General features: G+C 36.6%; 1 long non-coding RNA gene across 1 annotated transcript; it reads left to right on the top strand.

The window, feature by feature from the left end:
* The first annotated feature begins 4,567 nt into the window (after positions 1 to 4,567).
* Positions 4,568 to 5,245, top strand: LOC130806774 (uncharacterized). Its single transcript, XR_009040369.1, has 3 exons — positions 4,568 to 4,636; positions 4,717 to 5,018; positions 5,109 to 5,245. It is a non-coding gene; the product is annotated as an uncharacterized LOC130806774 (long non-coding RNA).
* The last annotated feature ends 5,971 nt before the right edge of the window (positions 5,246 to 11,216 follow it).

Genomic DNA, 11,216 nt, shown 5'->3' with positions numbered 1-11,216 from the left:
TATCATGTTTGGGTTTGGCATGGTGAGGAGGGAGTTTACAAAGAGAAAAGTGTTGTTGAGGACGTCAATAATGTGGCCGATGTCAATGGGGATGTAGTAGATCATGTTGATGGGTATGAGACAGATGAAGAGAATGTCGATGAGGATGTGGATCGTGTTGATGAGATGATGGAGGGAGTCGAGGATGAGTTAGGAAAACGTCCTCGTGTTTTTGACTTGTTGCAGAGGCTTCTCAAAAGCCTTTGTACCCTGCATGTACAAAGTTCACCAAACTAACAGCAGTGTTGACAATTTTCAACATTAAGTCAAAGTTCAATTGGAGTGACGCTAGTTTCACAATGTTATTAGAAGCGTTAGGAGAGTTGCTTCCTGAGGGAAATGAACTTCCAAAGTCGACATATTATGCCAAAAAGCTCATGTGTCCTTTCGGCTTAGAGTACCAGAAGATTCATGCGTGTCCGAATGATTGTGTGTTGTATCGGAATGAAAACGAGAACTTAGAAGAGTGTCCTAGGTGTGGGTTATCGCGCTAAAGCGTAAAGGGGCTCGGGATGCTAAAGGGCCCCCGGCTAAGGTATTGTGGTATCTTCCAATAATACCTAGATTCAAGCGCTTGTTTTCTATAAAGAAAGATGCGTTAAATTTGAGGTGGCATGCAGATAGGGTGAAGAAAGGTCACTTGCTCACACATCCATCTGATTCTCCGGAGTGGAAGAGTATTGATAGGTTGCATAAGACTTTTGGGGATGAGGTTCGTAATTTAAGGCTCGGACTGTGTACGGATGGAATGAACCCGTTCGGCAATCTTAGTTCTCAACATAGTACTTGGCCGGTACTTTTAGTGATCTATAATTTGCCACCTTGGTTGTGTATGAAGCGTAAGTACATAATGCTTTCGCTTCTTATCTCGGGTCCTAAACAACCTGGCAATGACATAGATGTGTATCTTGCACCTCTCGTTGAGGATTTGAGAAAGATGTGGGATGAAGGCGTTTCAGTGTTTGATGCATATGCTAATGAGGAATTCACCTTGCGTGCAATGCTTTTATGCACCGTTAATGATTTTCCGGCATATGGCAACTTATCGGGGTATAAGAACAAAGGGAAGAAAGCATGCCCGATATGTATCGATGACATGGAATCCACGTGGATTCCTAAGTGCAAACACGTATTCATGCACCATCGAAAGTTCCTCCCACGAGACCACCAATATCGTAAGAAGAAGTTGTTCAATGGGGAGGTTGAGGACCGTGTAGCTCGTCGACCGTTGACCGGTTATGAGGTTTATGAACAGGTTAAGGGAGTTGAGACTGTATTTGGTAAAACGGGGCAAGTGCAAGGAGGTGAAGGCCGATTATGGAAAAAAGAATCAATCTTTTGGAAGCTTCCATATTGGAGAGATCTACAGGTTAGGCATTGTCTTGACGTTATGCATATAGAGAAAAATGTATGCGATGCCATACTCGGGACTCTCATGAACATTCCGGGTAAGACAAAAGATGTTAGGGCCGTGCGAGATTGGTTTGAATGTAAGGGTCTTCGTCCGGAGTTGTGGGCACATGTTAAGGTGAGTAAGAAAAGAAATAGAGCTGATGATGAAGTTGGTGGCAGTAAGAAGAAGATGCTTAATGACAAAGTTTATTTGCCTCCAGCTTGCTACACATTGTCCAAAGTAGAGAAGCGGACATTTTGTGAGTGTTTGTATGGCATTAAGGTTCCGTCTGGGTACTCATCCAACATGAAGAGATTTGTTAGCCTAAATGGTGAGCTGAAGTTGGGAAGCATGAAATCTCACGATTGCCATGTAATGATGCAAGTGTTCTTACCAATTGCAATCCGTGGAATACTGCCAAAACATGTGAGATATGCTATTACCGAGCTATGTTCGTTCTTCAACACAATTTGTAGTAAAGTTCTTGATCCCTTTAAACTTGATGCACTTCAACTCGACGTGATTGTAAATTGGTATACTAAATTGGTATACTACGGGCGGGTACATGAAATATGGGAGCTTGACTACTCTACTTTCAATATTGGTCTTTTCAAATGTAAGTGGGTAGATAATAATCGATGATGCATAAACAATGACGACCCTTGTGGATTCACTCTTGTAGACTTAGCTCGTTTGCGTGATAGTGAGGAGCCATTAATACTAGCCACACAAGCCAAGCAAGTATTCTACATTGTAGACCCGTCTGATAAAAAATGGTCTATTGTTGTACCGGGAAAAAGAAGCATTCTTGGTATAGGTGATGTTGAGGATGAGGAAGAATATGAAGCTTTTGAAGACTCCCCTCCCTTTATCAATCCAATATCAGTGGATCAAGATGATGTAGATGATGTAGATGTTGGTTATATGTGTGTAGATCACACAGAAGGAATACATTTGAATTAAGTGATTCACAAGGTATGAATTTAAAGCTTTTAAAAGTTTTTTTGGCACTTGGTTTGTTTTGCATGAAACTTTGCACAGAACACTTATTTTTTATATATTATTGTGTTGAACGTACGTATTAGAATTGTAAATCATAGTCATATTCTTAATATTACTTAGCTTATGTTCTAATATATTTCTATTCATACTCCTTCAGGTACTGATATATAATGCATCTATTCAGAGACGAAATTGTCCCCGAGATTGAGACCTCGGATAATGAGCATCGTAGTTACGACAGTGAAGAGGACCAAATTGTGAGATTCGAGCGTATGGCTGAAGACGCTCCACCTCTAGACAATGATTTTGAGACTGAAGACGCCCCACCAATGGATTCTCCCACTACCAGTAAGAAAAGAAAAGGGAGAGGTCCTACGAAAAACCTCAAAGTCACGGAACCAATGCATTTGGAATACAATGCATTGGGTCAACCCTGCAGAAAATGGCGTAGGCAATATGGAAAACAAGTGGGCCTATGTATCCGCAAGATTTCCATATTGCACGCATGGAACGAGGTTCCAGAGGGTTTGAAAAATTCTCTATGGAATGATACTGTGGTAAGCAACTTTACTATTTTTACTCATTTAGTTTCATTTTAAAATTAATTTAATTGTCAGTAACAAATATAAATTTTTTTTGTAGAATCTTTTCCACATCGAGAGCGATGAGGACAAAAAAAATGTGTTTCTTTCAGCTGTTGCTGAAAGATTCAGAGATTTCAAATCCAAGCTAGTAACTGGCTGGATTACGAAGACCCGTGCCCGTACGACCAAAAAGGTCAAAACGGGAAACGAAGGTGGAGAGCAAGCACCTTCGAAGATGCCCTAAGAAATATGGGGTCACATATCGAAGAGGGATTGGGAGGCCTTTGTTGCCAAAAGAACAACTCCCATAGAAGTTGTAAGTATTTCATATTATATTATAGTTTACCAATTTGAATTGACTTCTTTTGATTCAGTCATTAAACTAATACATGACATTCGATTTCTATTGATTAATAAGGAAAAGCGTGGTAAAGCTTCCGATTCTGCAAGCAAAAGGAAGTTTTACCATCGCTTAGGCCAGAAAACGTACGATGAGGTCCGAAAAGAGTGGGTGGATGCGGGTTTATACCCCAATCAAAGTTCATCCACACCCTCATCTACGACTACCTCCGCATCCGTACATACTCTTGCTGGAGATCGGGTGCGTGATTGGTATTGCGGGCTTCATTCCCGAGATGCAAGTGGTAAATTTACCATTAATGATCCGGGAACGAAGAAGGTTGTTGATGCTGTGGTGAGTTTTGAAATTATTAAGTATATTCTTCATTTGTTTTGTATTCTTTGGCTTTGATGTACTTATACTAATTACTATATATGTCACTTTTTATTTGAACAGATGGGCTGGAAGGAAAAAGAAGCTACGGGGGAGTTCACCCCAAAAGGCAATGTTGACGCATTGCATATGGTCTTAGGGAAAGACCACAGTGGGCGGGTAGTCGGAAAAGGAGGCGTCCGCGTGGGGTTACAGAAGGCATTCGGCAAAGAGTGTGTTGCTACTCAATCCCGAACGGCACTGCGGGAAGAAGCAGCAACCCTCCGAGCGGAGATTACGAAGGACGTTCTCGCGAAGTTGGCCACCGTGTTGCAAAAGATGGGTGCACCCATTGTGGACTTGGCAAACCTGATTGTCGATGATCAGGGAAGTCAACATGGGGATTCTAACGCTTTGGTCGAGCCAACACCCGAGCCCATTACCCCCGTAGCACCCCAGCTCTTTACTAATACCCCCGTTGCTCAAAATCCGGAGCCAACTCCGGGTGCCAGTGCTACAGGTACATAGTTTTTAAATATATAAGCACTTATTAATTTAAATTGCAACGCGTAATTAAAATTTTATTATGATGCTTATTATACTAAACGACACAATTTTCAGGAGGCGACTCCTTGTCCTCTTTTGCTGCCTCAGTTAGGTGTTGCTAGTGATGGAGACTTAACTGAGGTTGCATATGGTATGGCACAGCCAAATAAAGAGGGCCAAACAGTGCATTCAGTGCCTGTTACAAGTGGCCACATAAGTGTGGCCGTGGAGACTATTGTAAAGGGGTTTGAAGATTTCTCACTCCCAATTCCAATGCCAGCATGGAGCCTTGAGAAACTATCAGACGCCCTAGGTAGTTTCGTCACATGGCCATATGCTTGGGTCCGATTCACTAACATGGTAAGAATCATTTGTACCTTATTTATTTTTATTTTTTTAATTGCATGCTCACACTAATTTAATTTTTTAAATTGAAATAGCAAAAGAGTCCAAAGGGATCTTGTAGAGAGGTCGGTTCCTCAACAAAGGTGTCGACTGGGTCAAAGTCGATGCCAAGCACTCCAATTTTGACTGATGAGGAGCTAAAAGATCTCTCTTAAGATTGCAAATGGCTGCATTATTGTGCATCTCGCATAAGTGAGGAGGACCCAATCATGTTGCCCCTGCTGAAGGAGCAATACTGCTTTTCAGAAGACCCGTATGTAATTATTGGTCCTAGTGACATCGGGCAATTTTTGAGAGGAGAGATGCTGAACGTAGCTCTTTTCCATGTCTACATGAGGTGATGTTCATTATCTTACAAGTTAGGCATTGTTGTTTAATTGTTTTAATGACCGAATTACTAACAAAATTCTCTTATTTGTGAGTTTAGTGCGGTTTACGAGGAGGTAAATTCTTGCGAACCTCCAATAAAAATTGGATGGTTTTGTCCGGAGACGATTTCGGGTAGTAAATGTAGAAATGATCCAGATGTCGTCAGAGCATACATTGAGACTGCTTTGACTAATTCCCTTGCATGTAAACACACATTCATTCTGGCTTCATATTGGGAAGAGTAAGTTTTATTTTTGAAATTGAACTTATCTTTTGATTTTTAAAGTCACCTAATCTCTAATTTGTTGATTTTAAATTTGTGTTTGTAGTTTGCATTGGATACTTTTGATCATATGTCCTTTAACGAACACCGTGCACGTCTTCGACTCATTACAAAAACCTAACAGCCTACCTCGCAACACAAGTTTCAAAGCATTGTTGAATGCGTACGTAATATTAATTATTTTACCAATTTGATTTAATTAAGTGTTATATATATATATATAAATGGTATTACTTTTCCCATGCGTTTCAGCGCAATGAAAAGAGTGCGTGGACAAATGGGATCTACATCCAGAGCCACATTTCCAAAATGGATAGCAAGAAAGGTACACAAATTCGATTTTATGGGTTTTGTATAGGTTTGGTCAAATGATCATGAAAAGAACACGAAACAACCACAAACACTTAAACAAAATTCTGATCTAGCAAACTGTCGACCAGCCCTCCTTCGGCTCAGCTTCTAGGAGTCCACGGGGATTGTTAGAATGGTTTTAGGACCTTGATAGCTAGATCCAAGTACCAAGATTCCATTTCCACTTTAGCCTAGGTCCTGGATGCATAGGTTTGGTCTCCACGTGTCGTGCAAGGTGGTCTGGTCACTAGTTTGATGCTGTTAATTTCGCGTTTTTATTTGTCAATTTCGCGCGTAAAGTAGGTCAAACATGGTTTGTTATGCACGAAACTTGGCACACAACACTATTTGGCATATATTATTGTGTTGAAATGGTTAGAATTGATAATAATAGTCATATGCTAGAAATTAGAAGTAAAGTTGCGATTTTATGCGTTTTTAAGCGTTTTTGTCAATTTCGCGCGTAAAGTAGGTCAAACATGGTTTGTTATGCACGAAACTTGGCACACAACACTATTTGGCATATATTATTGTGTTGAAATGTTTATACTTGATAATAATAGTCATATGCTAGAAATTAGAAGTTAAGTTGCGATTTTATGGGTTTTTAAGCGTTTTTGTCAATTTCGCGCGTAAAGTAGGTCAAACATGGTTTGTTATGCACGAAACTTGGCACACAACACTATTTGGCATATATTATTGTGTTGAAATGGTTAGAATTGATAATAATAGTCATATGCTAGAAATTAGAAGTAAAGTTGCGATTTTATGCGTTTTTAAGCGTTTTTGTCAATTTCGCGCGAAAAGTAGGTCAAACATGGTTTGTTATGCACGAAACTTGGCACACAACACTATTTGGCATATATTATTGTGTTGAAATGGTTATACTTGATAATAATAGTCATATGCTAGAAATTAGAAGTTAAGTTGCGATTTTATGGGTTTTTAAGCGTTTTTGTCAATTTCGCGCGTAAAGTAGGTCAAACATGGTTTGTTATGCACGAAACTTGGCACACAACACTATTTGGCATATATTATTGTGTTGAAATGGTTAGAATTGATAATAATAGTCATATGCTAGAAATTAGAAGTTATGTTGCGATTTTATGCGTTTTTAAGCGTTTTTGTCAATTTCGCGCGTAAAGTACTCAAAATTGGTTTGTTATGCACGAAACTTGGCACACAACACTATTTGGCATATATTATTGTGTTGAAATGGTTAGAATTGATAATAATAGTCATATGCTAGAAATTAGAAGTTAAGTTGCGATTTTATGCGTTTTTAAGCGTTTTTGTCAATCTGCGCGTAAAGTAGCTCAAACTTGGTTTTGATGTGAAACCGGGGCTGATTAAGGCCTTGGTTATGCAAGGATTAATGTTGTGCGTAAACTTTGATTAATGACACAGTCAAAAACTACAAATGATCATGAAAAGAACACGAAACAACCACTAACACTTAAACAAAATTCTGATCTAGCAAACTGTCGACCAGCCCTCCTTCGGCTCAGCTTCTAGGAGTCCACATGGATTGTTAGAATGGTTTTAGGACCTTGATAGCTAGATCCAAGTACCAAGATTCCATTTCCACTTTAGCCTAGGTCCTGGATGCATAGGTTTGGTCTCCACGTGTCGTGCAAGGTGGTCTGGTCACTAGTTTGATGCTGTCAATTTCGCGTTTTTATTTGTCAATTTCGCGCGTAAAGTACGTCAAACATGGTTTGTTATGCACGAAACTTGGCACACAACACTATTTGGAATATATAATTGTGTTGAAATGGTTAGAATTGATAATAATAGTCATATGCTAGAAATTAGAAGTAAAGTTGCGATTTTATGCGTATTTAAGCGTTTTTGTCAATTTCGCGCGTAAAGTAGGTCAAACATGGTTTGTTATGCACGAAACTTGGCACACAACACTATTTGGCATATATTATTGTGTTGAAATGGTTATACTTGATAATAATAGTCATATGCTAGAAATTAGAAGTTAAGTTGCGATTTTATGCGTTTTTAAGCGTTTTTGTCAATTTCGCGCGTAAAGTAGGTCAAACATGGTTTGTTATGCACGAAACTTGGCACACAACACTATTTGGCATATATTATTGTGTTGAAATGGTTATACTTGATAATAATAGTCATATGCTAGAAATTAGAAGTTAAGTTGCGATTTTATGCGTTTTTAAGCGTTTTTGTCAATTCCGCGCGTAAAGTACGCTCAAACTTTGTTTGTTTTGCACGAAACTTGGCACACAACACTATTTGGTATATATTATTGTGTAGAAGTTGTTAGAATTTAAAATCATAGTCATATTCTAGAATTTATGTGTTAGGTTGCGATTTTATGCGTTTTTAACCGTTTTTGACACTAACTTCTATTTTCTCTTAATGCTTTCAACAACCTCCTTCTTCCGTTGACTGCGGCTACTACGCGCTGAAGTTTATGGACGATATTATAAATTCCGTGAAGGAATTTGGAGTCGAAAATATAGATGCCGTAAGTATTTGTTACGTTCTTAATTAAATATATTATTGGTAAAATCTAATGTTTCTATATTAATATATAGCTTTTATTTTGATATTATAATATAGGTTTTAAACGACATTCCGAGGGAAACACGCGCTTTGAGAAGTGAAGAGATGCGCGAATTAAAAGACAAGATTGCCGTGTATCTTGCTAATATTTGTCCTTGATAAATTGTAATTACTATTGATTATTTTTTATAGTTTATTTAATGTATATATATATATGTACGTACATATTATATTATATATATATACGAGCGAGAGTTTATTATTACAAAGAGATTAATGTTGATTATCTGTGATTATCATTGGATTAATCACTGTTATTACATTGTAATATTATTGCATTATTATAAGGATTAAACGGAAAAAGAAAAAAAAAAGAGACTTATTGCTGCGGTTTTAAGCCTGACCGCAGCAAATAATGACACACTTATTGCTGCGGTTTTTCCCCCTGACCGCAGCAAATAACACCCATTATTTGCTGCGGTTTTAGCACATGACCGCAGCAAATAATGCCCTTATTTGCTGCGGTTTTGAACCGCAGCATTTAAAGTAGGACATTTGCTGCTATCACTATTGCTGGGGGCCAAAACCGCAGCAAATAAAGGCAAAAAAACCGCAGCAAACGAGGTTTTTTCCACTAGTGCACTTTTACTCAATAATATATACCAAAAAGTGCTGTATATTAACTTTTGTGCAAAACAAACAAAGTTTTAGTTACTTTATGCGCGAAAGTGCCAAAAAAGCTTTAAAAACCCTTAAAATCACAACTTAGCACGTAATTTATAGAAAATGACTATGATTTTAGATTCTAAACACTTTTAAACAATAATATAAACCAAATAGTGTTGTGTGCCATGTTTCGTGCAAAACAAACCAAGTTTGATCTACTTTATGCGCGAAAGTGCAAATAAAAAACACTTAAAAACCCTTAAAATCGCAACTTAGCACGTAATATATACGAAATAGTGTTTTGTGCCATGTTTCGTGCAAAATAAACCAAGTTTTAACTACTTTATGCGCGAAAGCGCCAAAAAAGCATAAAAATCCTTATAATCGCAACTTAACACATAATTTCTATCATATTACTATGATTTTCAATTTGAACCACTTCAACACAATTATATATACGAAATATTGTCAAGTTTTGTGCAAAACAAACCAAGTTTTTGCTACTTTATTCGCAAAATTGCCAAAAAATCTTAAAAAACAATTAAAATAGTAACTTAGAACGTAATTTCTAGCATATAACTATGATTTTCAATTTTAACCACATCAACACAATAATATATACCAAATCGTGTTTTATGCCATGTTTCGTGCGAAACAAACGAAGTTTTAGCTTTTTTATGCGTGAAAGTGCCAAAAAAGTTTATAATTCCTTAAAATCGCAACTTAGCACGTAATTTCTATCATATAACTATGATTTTCAATTTAAACCACTTCTACACTATAAGATATACCAAATTGTGTTCTGTGCCATGTTTCGTGCAAAACAAAAAAAGTTTTAGCTTTTTTATGCGCGCAAGTGCCAAAAAAGCTTAAAGATATTTAAAATCACAACTTCGCACGAAATTTCTATCGTATAACTATGATTTTCAATTTTAAAAACTGAAACACAATAATATATACCAAATAGTGTTTTGTACCATGTTTCGTGCAAAACAAACCAAGTTTTAGCTACTTTATGCACGAAAGTGCCAAAAAAACTTAAAAATCTTTAAAATCGCAACTTAGCATATAATTTCTATCATATAACTATTATTTTTTATTTTTAACCACTTCAACACAATAATATATACCAAATAATGTTGTGTGCCAAGTTTTGTGCAAAAAAACAAAGTTTTAGTTAGTTTATGCGCGAAAGTGCCAAAAAAGCTTAAAAACACTTAAAATAGTAACTTAGCACGTAATTTCTAGCATAGACTTGTTTTCAATTCTAACCACTTTTACTCAATATAATATACCAAATAGTGTTGTATATTAGCTTTTATGCAAAACAAACCAAGTTTGTTACATTATGCGCGAAAGTGCCAAAAAAGCTTAAAAACCCTTTAAATCACAACTTAGCACGTAATTTCTAGCAAATGACTATGATTTTAGATTGTAACCACTTTAAAAAAAAATAATATATACCAAATAGAGTTGTGTGCCATGTTTCGTGCAAAACAAACCAAGTTTGATCTACTTTATGCACAAAAGTGCCAAAAAAAACACTTAAAAACCCTTAAAATCGCAACTTAGCAAGTAATTTCTAACATATAACAATGATTATCAATTCTAGCCACTTCAACACAATAATATATACGAAATAGTGTTGTGTGCCATGTTTCGTGCAAAACAAACCAAGCTTTAGCTATTTTATGTGCGAAATTCCAAAAAAAGCTTAAAAAACCCGTAAAATCGCAACTTAGCACATATTTTCTAGAATAGAACTATGATTTTCAATTTTAATCACTTCAACACAATAATATATACCAAATCGTGTTGTGTGCCATGTTTCGTGCAAACAAAACCATGTTTTAACTACTTTATGCGCGAAAGTGCCAAAAAGCTTAAAAGCCCTTAAAATCGCAATTTCTATCATATAACTATGATTTTCATTTTAAACCACTTCGACACAATTCTATATAACAAATAGTGTTACGTGCTAAATTTCGTACAAAACAAACAATTTTAGCTATTTTATGCGCGAAAGTGTCAAAAAAGCATATAAATTCTTAAAATCGCAACTTAGCACGTAATATTTTCATCTACCTATGAATTTAAATTTTAACCACTTCAACACAATATTATATACCAAATAGTGTTGTATGCCATGTTTTGTGCAAAAGAAACCAACTTTTAGCTACTATTCGCGAAAGTGCCAAAAAAGCTTAAAAACCCTTAAAAATAGTAACTTAGCACGTAATTTCTATCATATAACAATGATTTTAAATTTTAACCATTTCGACACCATAATATTTAACAAATAGTTGTTGTGCCCAATTTCGTGCAAAACAAACC

The sequence above is a fragment of the Amaranthus tricolor genome, chromosome 2 (genome assembly GCF_026212465.1).
Source record: "Amaranthus tricolor cultivar Red isolate AtriRed21 chromosome 2, ASM2621246v1, whole genome shotgun sequence".
In the NCBI taxonomy this organism is placed as follows: Eukaryota; Viridiplantae; Streptophyta; class Magnoliopsida; order Caryophyllales; family Amaranthaceae; genus Amaranthus; species Amaranthus tricolor.
This window is presented reverse-complemented; position numbering and strand designations above follow the sequence as displayed.